This window comes from Acyrthosiphon pisum, chromosome A2 (genome assembly GCF_005508785.2).
Source record: "Acyrthosiphon pisum isolate AL4f chromosome A2, pea_aphid_22Mar2018_4r6ur, whole genome shotgun sequence".
In the NCBI taxonomy this organism is placed as follows: Eukaryota; Metazoa; Arthropoda; class Insecta; order Hemiptera; family Aphididae; genus Acyrthosiphon; species Acyrthosiphon pisum.
In genome coordinates this window covers 52,621,632-52,643,886 of record NC_042495.1, presented here as the reverse complement: position 1 = coordinate 52,643,886, position 22,255 = coordinate 52,621,632, and the positions used below count along the sequence as shown (strand labels likewise).

General features: G+C 29.9%; 2 protein-coding genes across 2 annotated transcripts in view; one reads left to right on the top strand and one right to left on the bottom strand.

Annotated features, from left to right (window-relative positions):
• Positions 1-22,255, bottom strand: part of LOC100163483 — a 181,955-nt gene that overhangs the window by 14,711 nt on the left and 144,989 nt on the right. The window lies entirely within an intron of this gene.
• The window catches only part of LOC115034021, a 147,675-nt gene that overhangs the window by 22,143 nt on the left and 103,277 nt on the right, over positions 1-22,255 (top strand). The window lies entirely within an intron of this gene.

Sequence of the window (22,255 nt, the reverse complement as noted above, 5' to 3'; positions counted from 1 at the left end):
CTGAGCAGAATAGTTTTAAGTGGTTTGATACTGTGTGATTGGTTTGTAAAATGGATTTAAATACACATTTTGGCGTAAACAAAAATTGAACATTTTTCTTTGTTAAATTTGTTGGCCAACGACGTAGACGGACGAAACGAAAATATTTGAAAAATGTAGAAACTATGCCCATATCATCAAACCATGTATTTCTGATTTCATTTTTGTCCTGAATTTTATTATTTCTCATTGAAACAACTACAGGGGAGAGCACGTAGTTATAATATATTATGTCTGTTTCGCGCAAAGCCTGCAGCAGTGCAGCTGCAGCTATACGACCGCAGTCTAAAGTGTTTCTGATTTTTTCGCTATATACCTACAGGTACTACAACAGACGTACAGTGTACACGAAATGACTGTTTGCTATCTGAATTCGAAGAAATTTTTATTTTCACACGGTTCAAAATGAAATTCTCGTGTTTATACATATAGCACTGCAAGAAACTATATTAGGTATACGCGTATTAGGTACATATTATAAAATATATTATGCGCGTTAAAGTCATCCTCCAAAAAATAATATATATATAAACGTCGGTCTCAGCCTCATATTTTAATATTTTATGAGCCGGGTGATATCATTGTGTAGGTATTTTATAGTGTTCAATACATATATTAATTAAGTCCATCTGCAGCTGGTGCTGCAGCAACGGAGAAAATTATAATATTATTCTGATACGATGTGGCGGAAAATGATTAAAACCTGTTTTTTGAATGCTAAATATTGCATGACTAACTAACTAGGTACTCGTTAGCGAATATACGAACAATTTATTTTCCGAAATAAGACTATATTCATAAAATAATCTATGTAATAATGTATAAAATTGCATTGAAAATGACATAGTACTTATACGTTGTACTGCATTTAAATACTTCAGTCTCGTAAAATTCGTTTTATTCGGTGTGGTAAATACATCGACAATGTTTGTTTTATCGATGCCTGCATTTCCACCTCGGTGTTAATCCGCGAAGAATGTACTATAATAATATGTAGGTTCTTCACGGGTAGTTGGACGAGAAATGTACATGGTAAGAAATATAGGTCTCATAATATTATTATTCCCATGAAATGTTTATCGTACATTGTAGTGTGTTCACTAAATCATTGTTATTAGATGCCTAAAAGTTACAATACGTTTTTTTGTACACAGATAATGTTATGCAGACTGCTTTCAACACGATATATAATCGGTGAATTATCTCGACCCTATTCTTAGTAATCACGTATATTATTTTGTGCTAAGACGACTATAATAATATTATACTTCGTGCTACCAATGTGAATATTTGCACACCTTAAATTCTTATCTGAAAATGTATAGGTAGGTACAACTTAAATGTTTTAAGATCTCATTAACTGATTTAAACACGCAAGTAAATTGTACACAACAGTTTCTCATCGTCATAATAATACACCTATCTATATATGTCTAAATTTCTCTAAATTATCGATTTGATTGGTATTAGGATAAATAGTGATCCTATTTACTATAACCTATATACCACGTTTTTGCGGTCGTTTGACCATTTCTGTGTCGCAGGTTTTCATTCAAACGAATCTTTAACGTAATATTATGTCGTATCCGGTATTCATGATGATTTTACTATAAGGATACGTTATATTAGAGTTCAAAACAAGTTAATATGGGTGTAACGTCAAATACACCGAAACGCACAAGTCCAAAACACACGTGATATATTAGAGTTGTTATTATCTTTCATGTTTTTTTTTTTTAGTATTTTTTTAAACTATATATATACATTATACACGAAGTGTGCAACACACAAACACTTGACGAGTTTAGTACACGCCAGGCTATTATTTAATATATATATTATCATATTATGTATATAATATGTTGTCGGCTCAGCTGTGGCGACCACAAATACCTACGCGGTGAACACGGTCTTTTCATACCGCCATAAGTATGTGAAGTGTATATTATTGTGTAGGCAACTACATTAACTAGCGATGTCTGGTTGGAAAAAAAAATATACGTATATATGTATAATATAATACATATTACTCTCTATCTCTCCCTCACACGCACACACAAACAAGTGTACGTGTAGGTACACACGTTGAACAATAAAATCGTTATCTGGAACGGTATTCGTGAGCGTTTTTTCATGAATGGTTTTTCGTTTAGATGCATTCGTGTTTGGTATGTGCCCGCAACACATAATAATATTATATTATGTATAGGAGGTACCCATATAGTGGACAATGTATACCATTATTGTGGAAAAACTGATATAAAATTAATGTTGTATGACGCGGTGTGAAAATAATAATAATTCAAATATTTTATATCGACTCGGGTGGGTAACGCGTTTTGTACACAAAACTGGCGGGTGTGCGGGACTGCGCAGTCACCGCGTTTGGGACGAGACTCGAAACGATGTAATATATCATATTATAGGTAATACACGATGAATGACGTGTGGTTACTGTGGTGTGTCGTGTTTAAAGGACGAAATCCTTGGTGAATAGAATATGTTATTGAAGGTACGTGGCCAGATGATCAATAAATTATTGTAGCATTACCATTTACCCACCCCGATCGCCTAGCAATATTTCATCAGCCGTTGTACGGTGGGAAGACAATTTATCTGTACAATCATTGGCGTTTACCTATATTATTGAGAATGCCGAATGGTGACACATAATTTTATTTTACCGAGTGAAATGTATGTAAATGTTCAAGCCCACGTTTGGCTCGTTCTATCGAACAGTATAGCTGAGAAAAATGCACTGAAATATTAAATATGCCACTTAACAATAATAATGTATGTACACTGTACTTGCCTGATGACGTCAAAGTTTTACTAATTATTACAATTAATTATATTCGAAAAATTGACGTAGGTAAACAATTTTAATACTTTTTAGTGTAAATAAAGGAGCATATTATTAGTCAATAATAATTTACAATTTACAAAACCAATATCAGTACAGTGTTTTAATGTCTTGAATATATTATATATAAGTACATAATAATATAATATATTAGTACATATTATTACATTTTAGTCTTAGAACAGCTCTATGTACGGTAATACGCACACAGATTAATAATATGTTTTATGATTTTTATGGAAATCCCAAAATATAATTTAGGGTAATAGATTTTATGTAACCGTTAAGATGCTGAAGTGTTTGATTAAAGCTCAAAATAATCTAACTATACCATAATAATTTAGCATAAAATTAATTAAAGTACCTACTCGGAAAACAAAAACAGGGACGACTACGTCTTGAATGTTTGTAGCGTGTGCATAACAAACAGATTGTGTAATTATTTCAAGACTAAATAACTTGACATAATTTAGGATAAAAATGAAGTTAATACCTACTTCGATGTATTTGCATTATCTAATTGTAATGTTTGAGTATTCAATAATAATGTGTATTTGCAACTTTTCAAGTCATGTTATTTAATAATGTGAAAATAAATTTAAATAATATGCGTGATTTAAATTATTGCTGTTAAACGTTTTACTAACTATTTTAAACACAAAAAAAGTATATTATTATATTCCATAATAATATAATATTATATTGTGGTAAGAATAATTTTAATTTTCAAAGTCTGTTAGCGGTTTTCACGTTGATAACTAGGTTTTCTATTGTTTTTTTTTTTGTTTAACAATAACGGCAATATAATAATGAGTAATGCCGATTGCTGAGTTGCATAAAACATGGATTAATTTAATGGTTCACTAAAATTGAATGTACCAATCATGAGCTACTAAATCATGTTTAATGACAATTATTAGCTCACTGTTGATTCATTAAATGTTTAGTGATCGTTTATGTGACACAGCATGAGTATTTATAATATTATAATTTTCTATCCGAAGGAATCATTCAAACACTTTAAGACATCTACTAATGAAATCATCTTAATCACATTTCAACAGTGGACAGAGTTTGTTTTTTTCCGGTAATATTTATTTATTTTGTTTGTAGCTTAATAGATTTTAAAAATGGGTTGGGGCTGTCTACCAGAATATCAATTATTTTGGTTACTTTGAGTTATGACTTACAGTAACTGTATTAAAAATAGGTATGCATTTAAACAATTTACGATATTGTAAATTATATTTAAACACATATTATTAAACAGGTAATTTGCGTGTGAAATGTTAGTACTTTACAAAAAAAAAAAATCAAAATTACGACTACCTATGACATTAAAGTATAGCATAATATTATTTAATAGCAACATCATCATCGAATTCAAAAACTTTTATCATACTCAATTGCATTGTATTAAAGACCTCGGCGATTAGATTACGTTTGATTGAATTACGATTTATAATACAAGGTGAAGGTAAAATCGTAGTAAATGTCCACGGTAGTCATGGGGTGGTGGGTTGTTTTTTATGTTGCCGATGAAATTTGATATTACCTATGGCGTGTAACAGAGGCCGTACAACTACTGGTGTTTTTATTTTCTAAAGCACGGCTATTGAGTTGACGCGTTTCAAAATGCTTCTGGTCATTCAAGTCATTCGTCTACACAATTACAACGTAACAATAATAACATATTAACATAACAACGATAGCGCGTTTCACGCGATATTCAAATCAACACGTTTACTGAAATATATATCAAAAGCAAAAAGCCGGTTTGGATACTGTTATACGACATTGTCGAACAGAATTTTAAGTTGTAGTAAAATATACGTTTATAACGGTAGTAGATAAGTACATACAGTATAATATTATGGACAATTTGATTAGAATGCCATTTCAGGCTGCATGGCCGGATTTAGGGTCGTGAGTATATCGTGGGGGCCATAGCCGAAGACTTTTTATTTCAGCGTTGGCTCAGGAACTTCAAATTGTTATCATCCTAAGAAAACCGAGGACTTCGGCCTGCTGAATAATATATTAAATTTCAAGAGTACTTCAATAATGAGTAGGTCACTGCTGTGATGGATGTGTTAAATTTGAACTCAATGATAAATCATTGTTTACGAAAAACAGTTTCGAGTGAAGGAAATGGGTGGATCATCAACTATTTATAAAGATAGTTTAAGTTACATATTTTATATTACTATCGGTAATAGTAATTACCAATGAAATTTGGTGGGTTAAACTAATTTTTGACGAAAAAAATTGCATTAAACCTATTAACTTATAATTAATGTACCGTAGAATAATGTGAATAACGTTAATGACATAAATAACTTAAAATAATTGATATAAATATTATAACAATGTTTTTATGCATAGAAAATAATAGTAGGTACGTATGTAATAGCGAAAAGTTCTCTACCATAAATATATTTTTTTGTTACAACACAATTATTAAGTTACAACGCTTATAAAAAATATATCACTCAACACTCATTATTTCGGAAAGATAAGTTGGATATACAATTAATGATTATGAATAATTTTAATTCACAATCTAATTTTGATATTTTTTTAAATGAGTTTTTTTTGCTACAATTTGATACTGTTAATACAAAGTACACACGGAAAGCAATATTTCTATGTTCGGAAAAGTAACTTTCCCACACCGCACATATAAAAACCCTTTGTTTCGAAGTTCGAAGAGTCACGATTTACGACTCGTCACTTGAACTCTGTTATTGAGTTATTTTATTTATAGATGGCCTGGGAAATAGTTTAGAACTACCATCGAGCCTACGACTCGTTTACTCGCATAAAAGTCACCACTAGTTTCTCGTAGAAAAAAAGACAAATAACTACAATCACTGTGATTTTTTTTTGAAAATATAAAAATCCGTTAAAAAACATTTGTTATCAACTTATCGCATGTAAAGCACTGTAATTAATTTTTTTTATATGAATATTTATTAAAATAATTGATGCTAAATAGTGTGAAATTAATCATCATTTTTTAAGGCTTATAAAACCGTATTTATATAATTAATTAGTGGTGATCCTAGTTCCTTGTGTTAGCCCCGATTGTAGGTATTCATCAGTTGGATTCGATTTCATTAGATTAATGCTTTAAACATCACAGTGTATGCCTAAATATGCTATATTTTTTGTCATACCTATAACATAGTACCTATAATATAGTAATACCTACACAGGCACGTAGCCAATGAGGGGGCGGGTGTTTTCTGTGTTAACCCACCCCCTTGTCCACATAATTCAAAAATATTAGATGTGTGAACAGCCCCCCACAAATTGTATTTAAATATTAAATTAAAACACTCCTCGGCAACCCTTAAAAAATCATATAGCTACGCACCTGTACCTACATAATAATATACGGATGTCGGATGTCCATTATTTTTTTATTATATGAGTGTATCTGATAGATTTGTCATTACGTCAATATGTTTTTTTAATCGGAGGATAAACGCAAGTATTGTCTATAATGTATAATATTTTTGATGAGAACGGTATAATATTGTATAATATTATAAAATATAATATATCTATATGTAATAACCACGTGATTTTTGCTTATGCATTGAACGAATTTATAAAATCTTGGTGGAATGTGTCAAATACCTACAACAGACATTCTTGACAAACATCACAGTAATCGGTCTGTAGCATGATACAGTATAATCATCGAACGAAGTTTAAAGACTATGGTGTTCGGTTCGGATAATGTGTATGCAGTTGTTAAACATCATGATAAAAAGACGACAGAATAAAAATACAAAAGAAAGCCGACTAAATCTTCTAATTTGTGTTTTTGTGGGTTATTTTTTTTGACAGACCCAAATAACGGTTTAAAATAATTGATAAACGCAAAAAAACCAAAAAAAAACAGGGATGAAAATGCAGGGACATAATCATATAGGTACATTTTTTTTAAGAAAAATACGGCATTGCAAACGACGCGTGAGAGACTGTCCGAGTATATTAATTATAATTTATAATTAATATTCACCCGGAATTTATGACGCGCCGCCGAACGAATTTAATGATCGGGTTATACTCCGACGCTAGATATACGGTAGATGAATAATAATAATAATAATAAAAAAAAAAATATAACAAAATACCGGTAGCCCATGTTGCCGGACGACTAGTACGTCTGTACGTGTACGACAATAATACTATATATATAGGTGTATTATACCTATGTACAGACGCATACCGGGGTACGGTATAAAACATATTATACACACATTTAAACCAGTAATTATACCTTATGATATATATATATATATATATATATATAACAATAACAATTATAATATGGGAAGGAGAAAGGACGAGAAAAGGACAAGAATAGTAAACGGCCGGCGGCGGACATCACCTCCATTGTTGTGTGTGTGTGTAATAATTACGACCTACGCGACGGAAAGTCGAACGCTGTGGCGGCGGCGGCCAAGGAGTCACGGTCTCGTTTCGATTTTGGACGTCGCGCGGCCGACCGGTTTTCCACGATTTATTTGTTTATTTTTTTTCCCCACTATGTACAACAGTAGTGTATACACGTCACCCGGTCACCGTTTTAGGGCCAACGAACATTTTACGTTCGTTTACCATTTTTTATATTATTATTATTTATTACCCGCACTACACATCATACCGAGTTGTTATATCTATACAGGACATAGGTACACACGTATTATAGATGTTCCACGGTAGCCGATCCGCAGTCATCGTAAGTTATAATTTCATGTGTACGATTGTTTGTATACATTTTTCGTACTTATTCTTAGTCCAATCATCAGTTTTTCCTCAAATTCGTAAAATATTTCAATATTATTACTTTGTCGGTAAATTTATTTTCCACCAACCAGCTACTACCAGCTAGTAAGTTCTAAAGACAACAGGTATTTCATTCCGATTAGACACAAAAACAATTAGCAAAGGGATGCCAAAGTGCTCAACTGGATTGGTATATATATTTTTTCTTTAAAAAATAAGAACATAATTTATTTGTTGAGACACTCGTGGTATAAAATGATAAAAAGCATAACATACAAAACAAGTTTATTAAATCATCAAGAAATCTATTTTATTAAAAAAACACTATACTACTTAAATGAAATATTATACTATAATAGTATAATATAGCAACGATAGTGCCTAATGATGAACTTAGAATATAACTTAGCTTTAGGTATACCCAAGGGTCAGACTACCCTTATATCAGTCGTCAGATAAGTAGGATGAATATAGTTTGATCCCGTTTCGAGTAAAAGGGAGTCAAAAGTGATGGGTAAGAAATATTTACTGAGGATTGACGAGGACAGCACGCATCTACGTTGTATGGTGGAATTTAAGCTTGAATGATAAGCATGGAAATAAGGCTGAGTCTAAGAGACGCAAAATTATAAAAGACCTCAGTATAATACCGGTATAAAGTAGCATTTAGGAACAAAGAATCTCAAGGAATGACGATAGGGATTTGTACCAATTGTCCTGGCCATCTTGTAATACAATTGCAATAATATATAATATAATATAATATAATATAATATAATATAATATATATAATATATTTTAACAAGAAAACTACGCGTATAATGCTACCACCAACGAAAACTCCACCGGTTTGAAAGCAATATTCAAGTCAGCCATCTGGAGAGCAACAAAGAGTCAGAGTGAAAATGAAAATAAAAAATCATCGTTTCATATAAACTGGGGGTTATGTAAAATAAACGTAGCACGCTAGGTAGGTACTCAATATTTTCCACTTCGAAGAAAATTTACGAATCATAAATATTTATTAATAAATAACCATTAATTGTGTATAATATACCTAGTGGAAATTACGTAACTTTTACATTTTATTTGTTTCTATGCCAATAGGCACAGCGTTGGAAAAAATTGGTTAGAAATATAAAATATCTGTACCTAGCCCGAAAACATATTTATGTTAAAATTGTTTTTGTAGTTTTGAAAAATCATTTTCCTTGATAATAATCCAAATTATATGATTATATTATTATAAGTATATTCAGTTATCGTTATGACGGTGATCGTGTATAATGTGCAAAGACGGGCATTAACTAGTTAGCAAGTTAATTTTTTTACTTTTTTTACTAAGTTAGTAAACTTTTTAACTTAACTAGTTAGTTAATTTTCTAAATAATTTATGAACGTAACTAGGTTAATGGGCAGTTGAAATAACTTAGCTTTTCTTAGTTGAATTAAAAATAAAAATAATCCAATATTACTATATAGTATAATAATTTCTGTTATTTTTCTTGATAAAATAATTTTGTTTTTAGATATATTTTAGTAGTTTAGATAGGCATAACATTATATGACCTTAAATAGCTATTTGAATATAAAATATTATATTTGTTAAACTATTAATTGATATATTATCAATGTATATCCTATATAGCTTAAATTATATTTAATAATCGTGTAAATTAAGTATGTATATTAAACACTGTACAATGTACATGATGATAAAAGTTCAATAAAATTGTTTATTATAATTTAGGAAATTTGTAAGGATGCAGTCACTCTTTGTGCGATCCACATATATATACTAATAAATAAACTAGATTATTTTTTTTAAACTGAGGAGTAATTATAAGTTAATATTTTTTTTCCATATTAACATTTAACTTATAAAGTTAAATGTATAATTTATTAACTGTTAATTTCTAACTTATCGATCATGTGTTCTGTTAATTAACTTAACTTGCCCACCTTTGGTATTGTACTATTGTGTACATAATAAAATAATATGGAGACTCAAAGTTGTGTCGTGATTAAATGTTGCGAATTGTATTACCGTGGTGGAACATGTCATAGTATTAAACTTTATACAATAAACATCCTGAAGGAATAGTTTTCAAATTTAGACGACAACAAGAAAACTCAACGTGGAATTCGCACACCTATGTAATATCAGTTTTGTAGCGTTCTCGTGATATTGTGCATGGAAAATTCGTACGGTTAATCAGTAAGCTATTGTAACAATAAAAATAATATTTTGCAAAATGCACATCTCTAACACAGTGAAAATATACAGAAAACGGTAGTTATCGCGGCGTCGAAGTCACTACCTAGTCGGAAGTGCCGCGCCACCGGGCACGGTTCATGGAGACTGTCTTAGGTACGGCGCTAGAATTTTTTGCTCCTGGGCCCTGGGGTGCTGACTGAATCAGATACTTTTTGTGTGATTAATCGGATAAATAATTTAATTAAATTTAACATAACGTCAACGTAGCATAAGTTAAAATTTTTAAAATACTCTCAGTAGTTTTATATAGGTATTTTAAAATCTAAGTAAATAATAATATGAAATGTATGCAATTTTGAATAATTAACAACGTTTTAAAAATACTTCTTATATAATAGTATAAAACTCTCATAAACATGATGTCTAATACACCGTGTTACCGTATTGTTTTGAGTAAGCATATTATAAACAATAACTGAAAAGTTGACGTCTTGTAATAAAGCATTTTTTTTAAAATTAATTTTATTTGAAATGTTTCAGAAAATTAATGCTCATACAAGTTTAATAACATATAGTAATATATAGCGTATGACATTTAGGTACAAGATATGTAACTTTCTTACTATTTAATGTTTAAAAAGCAATTAAAGATTACCGTTATTAGATAATATGCATTATAGCGGGGAATTAAATACCATGGCTATGATAATGATAATTTAATGAGGTTTGTGAATAAGAAATTTGATATTAAATGGACGACTATTATTGGAAATATGTTGTGAGTTTGTTCAAAAGGACTGTACGTGGAAAGATTAGAGGGTAAAAAAAGGTTTTGAATTCGTTCAAAATTCTTGACATTGAATCGAAAGTATTGGATGTTGGTTAGGCGGCTTTAATGCTGGCGTATGAATATGATGGGCTGGGCGAGGTTGTACCTATCAATTTGATAAGTAAAGCGTCTTAAATGCAATACAAATAGAACGCATTGATAAAATATAGTAAAAAACTCATATAATATTATATAACCACAGGAAACCTATCTAAATGTAAAAACTAATCCTTTAGGTAGATAGTATAATAATATAAATTATAATTATCTATTTAAAAATAACTGAAGTATATACTATCATCTCGGTATTTGACTAGATATGGTAAAAACATTTTAAATTAACGAAATACTCAAAGAAGTATAATGTATTCAAATTATCTATGTTTAAAAAAAACAATTGTTGAAATTAATAATATTTAGCTCTTTTAAAAATAACACGTGACGTTCTGTAATCTATCACATTTTTCTGCGGGAGTCCTCCCCCCCCCCTCTACCCACGTTGGCACCGTGCCTGGACCGTCGTCGCCTCGACTTCAAGTAACCAGTGTACACATAGTGGATATTATTTTGTATTGTCGTACTTAGATAGTTAGCGTAGGTATTAATCATTGTGACGTTTCGGACATGGGGTTGGTTTACGCGTTGCCCCTCTGATTTTTTCCGTTCTAGACAGGCGCAACGATCAAATTGAAATTTGGAGATTGAGCACTTACGAAAAATAAAAGATAAAAAATTGTCGCCCCTTCTTGATTTCCTCAGGGATGACGGCCCCCTTTTTCGTTATACACACTGCCGAATTTCATGGTCGTTTTTCACGTTCAGTCCGATACGATTGGCTGATAATAGAGACTCGAGAAAATTCCACGTGATACATCGGATGTTTCTGTTCTGAAATTTGTTGAGTACATGGATGTCGACATTTTTTTTTAGCCTGCTGAATAGTTAAAAAGTTTGCTCATCGTATATATACTTTCAAAGAAGGAACATTTAAAAACTTATTAATGTTGCTCATTTCCTTAAAGTTATTTATACACTCTTTACGTGAATAGACATTTTTGAAAGTATTTAAAAACTGCCATCCATGACCAATGAAAACGGATCTTGAATAGGTACATTAATTTATTTAAACTTACTGCGTAGTGGGTAATTTTTCGAATACATTTATTAACTAGTAATATCGAATTACTGTACAATAAACATACGCATATTATAAGAATCCGCATAATTATTTCTAATACAGAATTATTATTATTTGTAATCGTAGAACTATTATAAAACTACCAAATAATATAATATTATTTGATTAGATTTCTCGTTATTTTTGTGACTCTATCGTACTTATGCGTAGTTATAACTTATATGAAGTGTCTATTAGGTGTATACTGGTAGTTGGTGTGCATAATGTTATAATCGAATAAACCAATTTTTTATGATCGATGAAAAATTTATTTCAAACGTATAATGCCTATAATTGTTTAGTTATTATTCAATCTACAAAGAATAGCTGTCAGCTCATATTGTAATAATAGTACAAATAATAGTACCTAAATAAGATCTCAAAGATTCGTTTCAAGAATAGGTTTTATGGAGGATAATATTTACTACAAGACTGGTTTAAAATCTATGAAATACTCAAATTTTAATGAAATTTGAGGCACGTAAACAATGACTTTATGGTTTCGTTGTGTGAGCTTTCGGTAGAAATGAGATCGTCGAAATAAACTATAATATTAGATTTAGCATTATAACAAAACAGAGAAGATCTATAGAATGATAAAATAAGGTATATAATTTTTATATTTTTTCTATATTGAGTTTTTATTTAACTTGTCAGTAAACCATTACAACGATTGCTGATTAGTTCTGAAACTTTTCACTTAAAATTCGTCAGTTTTGTTAATTATTATTTAAAAACTACGTTGAAAATACAAGTGAACACCCATGTTTTAATATAAAATGTAAACAAGTTGATTAATTGATGAATTTAAATCTGAATCACGATAGAAATCAAAAAAATCACATGTCCATACTTGGCTTTTTTTTGTAGTTTTATAAGTACATTTAAAAGTTGTACTACGATAGGTCACTATAATTTTTCTGATAATATGCATTGTTTTAAAATGTTAATAAAAACATCAAGTCAATCATTTTATGTAAACTGGAGCATAGGTATTCGTATTATTACGAAGAAATTATTAAAAGAAAATATAGTTTCAGATAATTTCAAATTATTTTTGTATGTTTTTTCGATTTTAGTTTATCCTTATTCCTGTTTTTTAAGAAGCTTAGTGTTGATTAACTTTTACTATTATCCACTCAAGAACCACTTAAGTGTACCTATTGGCTATTACCAATGTATACTATTAAACTATACAATTATGTGTATGATTATTCATCTATTCTATTAAATTACCTTTGACATAGTATGAAAAACCAACTATGGGCGCCTCTGGGGTATAAATCATACCTAATACATATTATATAGGTAAATCTACAACCTACATTTAAATTGATTTCGTGCTCATATATTATTTAAAAACTAGTTTTTTTTTACAATATTAATGACTACAAAAGCAATAACAATTTAAATTTGTTATGCACTAGTAATATTATTTAATTGATAATGTATCAACTCGTATTTACACTTTTGTAATTATCTTGTAATTATTACTATAGTAGCCAGTAGGTATGTATTATAATTATGAGGACTTGGGTTTCAATGCAAAGTTTTTTTTTGTTTAGGTGCTCTAGGTCAATGCATTTCAATTAAATATATAAATTGTTTTTTCAAAGGTTAACATTTATTTTGTATTTTTTCGAATTTTTTCATGTTTTTCCATTTTTTGAAGATTTGTTACCATCTTTAAGTCACTTTATTAATGTTTAGTGCATATTATATTAATACGCTGTAAGAGGTTTTAGTGTAAACTAGCTGAACCCGTGCACTTCGTTGCCCATTAAGTGTACCAACTATATGTGACTCAAACTTTATTCAATTCGTTATTTAATATTCGGTGTATGGTTTCAAAATTAATCTTAACTTTTCCGTTGCCCGGAATAAAAATTCTGATTCGCAGCAGTACATTATCAGGCGGATCTCGTGCTGTATGTACGTTAGTGTATGATTTAACTCTAAAGTATCAAAGTTATACCAAGTTTGTCGTATTCTACCTATGGTGGATTGATATAATCAATTAATGCAAAATCCTAACGTAACCTAACCGTACTAAAATCAGATGAATAAACGCAAACACATACAAAAAAATTCATTCAATCGGTCTAACCATTTAGGAGGAGTTCAGTCACAACACACGTACAGTAGAATTATTGCGCTTAGCAACACATTCTGTGATTCATTTTTATATTATATGAAATCAATAAACATGCCCGATTAACCAATAGCAACCAATATAATATAATGCACTGTTGCGACACTGTTGTATTTTTGACATACAGATTTGAGATTTCCTACCTTTCCAAAGGATTTTCCTAAAATTTTATTTCGTAAAAACCTTCTCCTGGCAGTTACGAACATCTTAAAAAAAATTTGAGCCAAATCGGACCAGCCGTTCTCGATTGATGAATTGTTATACATTTTTGTCTCCATTTTTATATATAAAGATTAGTAACTTACAAATATTATATTAAGAAATATGAATTTCATTATAATATTATATTATATTATATTATATTATTTGTTTTAATAGTTTTTGGTAGGTACCTATTTTTCATCTGTTACTAATTTCAATCGTTCTAGGTATGAAAGCATAACGTCGTTGTCTATCTCCAGCGATACCATTTATTTATTGGGTGAGCCTAAATTTGGTATTTAATTTTCGTATTATTGTCAAATAGTCGATAAAGTGTAGAAAATTCTGAAAATTATCTGTAATTTTCCGAACGGTTGCGTAATTGCGTGCCCATCAAAAAAATTTAGATATTTTTTTAGGGCATCACTGTGTTGAAAAGACAGTTTTTATTAGTTTTTAGGGCATTAAAATCTAGGCCCTAATAATTATGGTTTGAATTTAGTATTTTGGTTTGTCATTTGGACATTAAGCGTACTATTATATACTAAGTAATAGTCATTCATTCGCATATGTATTTCAAATAAGGTATAAACTATAAGTAGTTTGTTTTGCTACAATTTCAGGGAATTCATTCAAAAATCGATACTGTAATTTATGTTTATTATTATTTGATCTTAAAGGAAAGAATCAACTATAAAATTACCTTATTTATGGCTTGTCAAAATTTTTTGCTTTATTTACATTTGGTATTGTCTGAAATATATGAAAAAAATATTTCTCAATTCGATTTTGATCGTTTGATGAAAAATACCTATTAGATGGTTAACTTTATTTATATTTAAACAAAACTTACTCATGGTTATGCTATAATTATCATAGCTATTTTAAATTGTCTACAGGGTGATCCACCAAGCGTGCTAACCCTTTTTTCCTTCAATAATGAAGTTATTCAAAATCTAATTTTTGGAAATTTTCTAATATACTTGAAGACCGTATTTTTAAATTCTTTAGATTTTTTGTACTACTTTTTTCCCCGTATTATCGAGGACCGGGGAGAGAACCACGATTTTCATTACAGCTCCCCGGCCAATTTTATTTTGTACTACTTAAGGAGTGTCCTGTGGATATACAAATTTCTGTTTTTCATGTGAGAACGCTCTTTTTCAACTGTGAATTATTCAGTTAATAATAATTCCGAAAAATTTGACCTACAGAATCAAAATCCGTACGAGTAGTTTTTGATTTATTTAACTTTGTGTTCCAAGGATAAAAGGTTCATGGTGAAAGGTTTATAAGATATAGGGGCTATGGTGATTCGAACATTTTAGTCATTAATATTAATATATCAACATTAATAATTTGTAAAAATGTTCCAAGTATAATAAATACTAGTTCAAATATTACATCTATTTTATATTTTTGCAAAACCATTTTTAAGGACTATTATTCTTAGACCTTAGAACAAATATTTTATATGAAAATCAAACTGTATCAAGGTGTTTAAAAATTTGTTTTTAAAAATTGGGCCAATTTCCTATATCTACAAATAGTAGCACGAAATTCTGATTATTCCGTGCGTATCTATACATAGGAATTCTAACCACGTGGATTATATTTATGTGTTCTTACTTCTTTACAGCCGTAAATTTAATCATAAACTTAGGTACGTAATGTATCGACACAGAGTTTACATTGTGTTGCATTGAGGCGGACTGCGGTTCATATTATGATTCCTAGTCAGCCGTAATATCATTTTTATGAAACGTTCGCGTTTTACTATAGTTCAGTTATACCAGTCACAATTCTCGGTAAATGCAAATATTCAATGATGTTATCAACCACTTAAAAGCTTAACAAATTTATAAATCCACTGGCAACCCATTAAGGTTAGAACGGCACGCGGGACGTGATTATTCCGTGTACCATAACTCGTTAAAAACACAAGCGCCCTCGTTTTCTATACAATTTTAATGAGCACTCGCAGGACGCAATGATTTCTCGCCGGCAGTGGTTGTTATAAGTTATAACGCGACCAAATAAACAAAATTTATTTTTCGTTCCGTTTGGTAAATATTTGGCAAAACGGCTTAAACGTTTTAGCGCAGCCATCATAACGATTCGCGTCACGCCGTTTCTAATCAAAAGTAAACCGTAGTCGTCGCTAACTCCGTGACCAGACCGGAAATCGTATTATTAAAGAAGCGCCCGAGTCATGTTTATTATTATTATCATTATTTTTATCTTTTTGTTGGTCATGATGGTATTTCTTCCTCGTCACCTCCATAATATTATGAATATAATATTATCACGTCAGATGGTGATTTCGGCGTGCGCCGGTAGCCGCGTTCACTAGTAAAAAAAACGTAGAAAAAAGAGGAAGGGGGGGGACCAAAAGTCAAATCATGACGGTGTATAGCGTGTACGCCGTATAAAAGTGGAACGTTTTAAGTTTTATAATAATATATTCAACGCGACTTAACGTGCGTACGCATATGTACATTTTATTTCATTCGTAATATTTGTCATGTGAACAACTATGTACATAATATTAATATAATATACGAACACCATAATATGCCTATATATATATTATGTTATATGTTATATGTGTTCACCAGTTGGTTAATATATTGTCTCGTGACGGTGTTCGAGGCGGTCGACTAATCCTTGAATACACGCACTAGTATTCGACACACGTCCCGTACTTATACATATATGGCTTATATATATAAGTCTTGTAATAATGAAATGACTTGTTTCTTCACCGGAAAAATTCTTTACGTGCCACTGCGCGCGGTATTGGTTTAGTGAACGGAATTTTAGTTGTCTAGCATAATATCGTATACTTACAAACGTGATAAAGAGTGTACCCTGAGTAGTTATCGTTAATTTTTAATGTAATCGCCCAACGAAGCGGATATGACCTTAAACTGTGAAAGTACCACCATACCAGTAGTAGGCTGGCAGAACTTCCGGCACAATACTTAGACATTTATAATATTATTGTTTTTTTTGTATAATAATATAAAGCTAATTTCACCAAAGACTTTGGTAATCTCTTCAGTGCACGCTCTAGACCCGACTTTTTTTTTCTTAACAGCAGACTTGGGTAAAATACTTTTAAAAAGTATTTCATATACATATTCCGAATACTTAAAAAAAAAGTATTCAGAATATGTATTCGAATATTTTATGATAATAATATTCCTAAGTATTTGGAATACTTCACAAAAAGTATTCCGAATATTTTTCGAATACTTTTTTTAGTAGATTTAGATTTCAATAGCAAAAATATTACTTTTTCAATTCTTTGTTTATAAATGAACATTATTATAATCTTGACAATAAACACCTATCTGGCTATCTATAATCTATTAGTTATAAAATATTATATTAAAATTAATATTGGATGTTAAAAAAGTATTCCGAATACTGTACTCAGAATACTTGTAAAAAGTATTCAAAATACCGTATTGAATACTTAAAAAAAAAGTATTTAAAAAGTATTCGGAATACTACCCAAGTCTGCTTAATAGTAGCAAGATCCGTTTCATTAGGGCCCCACAAATTTTCAAATTTATAAACAAAAATCTTATAAAAAATCGTTTGTGGTTCTTTGCATATTATTTTAATGCTGTACATTTTTTTTAAGGGTAGCTAATGTATCGGACCTACAGTGGAGGCGTTTGTACCGTCGTTTACCGATTCTATGCTCATACACCTGACATACCTACACCCAAACTAAGATAAACCCAAACTTAGGTACCTTATTGTGGATTTCCTAAAATAAGGGGAGATAAGACACAAAATATTCATCTATAAGTTGTATAAATAAACTCGTAGTTTTAAATAAAGATTAACAAACCATAAACATATTATACGATATTTTAGATACTGTTTTTAAGACTAAAACGTATAACATTTTTTTGTATAAATAAAGGAAAGTAGTATATTTGAAATAGTATTTAGTGGAATATCGGTTCAGTACCTATTGCCCGAATATTGTATCTACCGACTCTTTTTTAATTGTTTCCATTTGGTATCGAAACTAAGGCGAGAATCACGGTAGTATTACATCAACTTACCTAACCCCTGGGTTAGGTTAGTTGGTATGTTATTTATATTTCGAGCTTTAGTAACCGTTGTGATCGAATAGCACGGTGGAATGGGATGGATATAGATACTGTATAATGATAATTATACAGTATCATATTTGTTAATTTGATAATAACATAAATTTAACTTAAGTTTCACTTTTAAGTAATTTAAATTTTGTGCTTAAGGAAACGAAAGAAAAACAAAAAAATTCTACCTACCCGTCCAAAAAATTTGTATTTTTATTTGTAGCCCATAAATATCTAATTAATCTAATAGTACCTACTTACTGTAAGGATTGATTACAAAGTGTGAAATGGACTGTAGTGGGATGAAATGGTTTAAGAAAAAAATCTATGAGGGGTACGATATATAAGAGAATGAAAAAAAGTGGAAGTTGGTCATCTACTCTACGGTCTTTAGGTGACTATGACGTGGGTGATATACACGACATTATTACACTGCGACGTGTATACAAATCATTGTCGCTTAATATACCATAAAGTCTCGAAAAAATTGTCTGTTTTTTGTCGGCTTGGGACGCGAACTAATGGCGGGTCGTGGCCGAACACGAGTGGAAAACATAACGATGAGAATCTCGACGCTAATATAAAGACCGGTGAGGCGCATTTATCGTTTAATCCGGACAAAAGTCTTTGCGAAGAAGAACGTTTCAATCAAATCGCGAATCTATCGTCGAGTGACGCGGACACGAGAATCGAGATAGCTCGATCGGGGGGATTATCCTATGTACACTGTATATTACATAATATTATGATATGTGCGACGAGAAAATTAATTACCTCGCCCGGGACGAGGGACGTGTGGGACACAGGTACCTGCTACTTCGCCGGGGTTTAGTCACGACAGACGGCGCCGTTCGCTCGGTCCGGCTTTTCGTAAAATATAATACGCAGTGATTTACAATGATATAGAACGGAAAGTAGTGTCGGTGTCGTGTAGTTAAATCTTACCAATGAATAATGTAACATAGTGTAGGAGGGGGGGGGGGGTTAAGATTTTCCTTGACGAATTTTATCCCCGGTAGGTATGGTATTTACCATTACAATATTTCAGGTCGATTTGAAGATATAAGCTAACGAAAAAAATTAAACCAAGATAGAATTATATTGATAAATTATTTTTAAACCATAACGAATCATTTAAATATTACAATAGTTATGTAATAATATTACTCTTCGAAAAAATGGGAATTTATTTTGTCTGATGTGCCTGAAAATCATTGGATGTGGCAAATCTTGATGTTCCCCTATATTATAACATCGATAATATATTATCGACGGTAACACCATATTTTACTATTTTGTAAATATCTTGTGTATCAGATTCGAACGGTCATTATCAAATGATCACGTGACCGAAATTCTTATCATTACCAAAATTTTACTCTCATTTTAGTATACATTTTTGAATATTTATCAACAAAATCAATATAATTCTATGAACAATAGTACCTACTGTTAGATTATTTTATTCTTTATATCTTGACACTTTATTTTTTTTTATAACCGTATATTGTTCTCCGGAGAACATACATTTATTTGATTATTTCAGATAAAATAACTTCTATGACAATTTATTCACGTGAAAAAATACATAAACAACTAAAAGGTTCTGTGTAGAATTTTTTTTCCAAATATTAATCTATTTGGTTTAATAATTTAACTCAACATAATATTCTGTTTTTATTTATTTAAAAATAGTTATACATTTTTTTCAAGTACTTTAATTTGCTTGATCTATGGTTGTTAATCAATATACTTCACAATATGTTTTATCACCGTTGGTAAATAATTATACAATTGTTAATTATACCTTTAATTCCTACTGTATTCAAAAAATACTACTGACCAGTTTTTTGATAGTTAAGCAAAATAATAATAAAGCATTTCAACAACTATTATTAGTTGCAATTAAAAATATAATATAAATATTATTAAATGCTATAAATAATATAATATACTATTAACCAATCGATTGATAATCTGTAAGCCGGCGCACTGTGTATGCAATTTCAATACACTGTTAAGAGCGTGAACATCGGCGGTGGCTAGGGATCAAAATTTCCGAAAAAAAAAGATTTTCCGAAAAAAACACGGGTTTCTTCCCATTTTTTTTCGGAAAAATTGGGAAAATTTGGTTTCATTTAAAATTTCCGGAAAAAGTGGTTTTGACGAAAAAAACTGGCTTTTTTCCTGAAAAATTGAAAAATTGCATAAAAAAATTGATTACAGAAAATTGAGAACAGAAAAAGTAATATATAGTGGAAACAATCTAATATATAATGATAGTTGATACTTGATAATCTTATTACATGCATATTATATTATATACCATACCCAAAGCTGGACAAGTTAGTCATTTTTTTCAACTAGTTGAAGTTAAGTTACCTTAATAAAAAAACTAACTAAGTTAGAACTTATTAAGTATTTACTATGTAGTTTTTTCTTATAAATTATTAATATTATTTTATTTTTACCAACTCACTAAGTTTAAAAATATAAAATCTATCAAATAGTTACTGTAATATAATTTATAAACCTATCAGCCAATTACTATAATACCTTATTAGTTATTACAAATATAAATTGACAATGAGTATACACTTTTTAACATTTAAAAATACAGGTGATTTATTACACTCTCCTACATAAATAACAATTTGATATTATGTATCGTACGTTATTTTTAGAACAAATATTTAAATATCCATATATTTTTATGGATTAATTTTAATTTTTAATACAATAATACATTATTGGCAAATGTGAAATGACAATGATAGGTTTCCTAATCTATTTTAGATTCTGAGTGAAACGATGAATGTATTGATTTTACAATGATGTGTGTTTTTTTTTTTATTTTTTATTTTATTTTTTATTTTTGTGTCTGTGTACACGATAAGTAGTCGAAAATCGAAGCATTATTTCAGTATCTCGTTCGATGGGAAAGTGAATATCGTTGGTGCATTGGGGAGGTCAAAATTTAAATTTCCCAGTGGTTTTCAAAAGCGCCGGGAAAAACAAAAGAAAAATTAAGGAAAAACGGGAATTTTTACGCAAAATCTGTTTTCGAGAAAATCGATTTTGGTTTTTGGTGTAACTTTAAAAAAAATGACCGTAGATACATGAAATGTTGACTGAATGTTTATCTTAGCATTTTCTATACATCATAACATTTTCAAAATATTTTGATGTATTTTGAGCTCTTTACGGACATTTTTATTTTCCATTTTTTTTTAGTTTTTTTTCTAAAAATATCAATAAAATTTTATTTGTTGGATAAAAAAGCTTGAAAATTTAATAGAAGGCTCCTAGTATATTGTTTCAAAGGCAGATGAAAAATATTAAAAATCCTTAATCACAGTTTTTTTTTATAAGCATTTAAAGTTCAAAAAATGACAAAATATGGAAAAATCACGAACATTTGCAAATTATTTCGAGTTAGAAATTCATAAAAATTTTTCTTTTTAAATCTAAGATATAAAAATGTAATATAAGATTCCTTATAAGATTTTCTACCTTTATCAAACAAAAAATATTTATAAGAAATTCAAATTAAATTTTTATGATCGTTTGAAATTCAAATTTTTACAACATTGGATATTCACTCGATTTTTCATGTAGCGATTTCCTTATTTTGTTGTAATTCAAAAACGAATAACTGCAGATACATGAAAATTTTACTGAATGTTTATTTTAGCATTTCCAATACACCATACAATTTTGAAAATATTTTGACTCTTTTTGAGCTGTTAACGGACATTTTCAGTTTTCAATTTTTTTAGTTTTTTTTTCTATAAATATCAATAAAGTTTTATCTGTTGGGCCAAAAAGTGTATAAATTTAATACAAAGC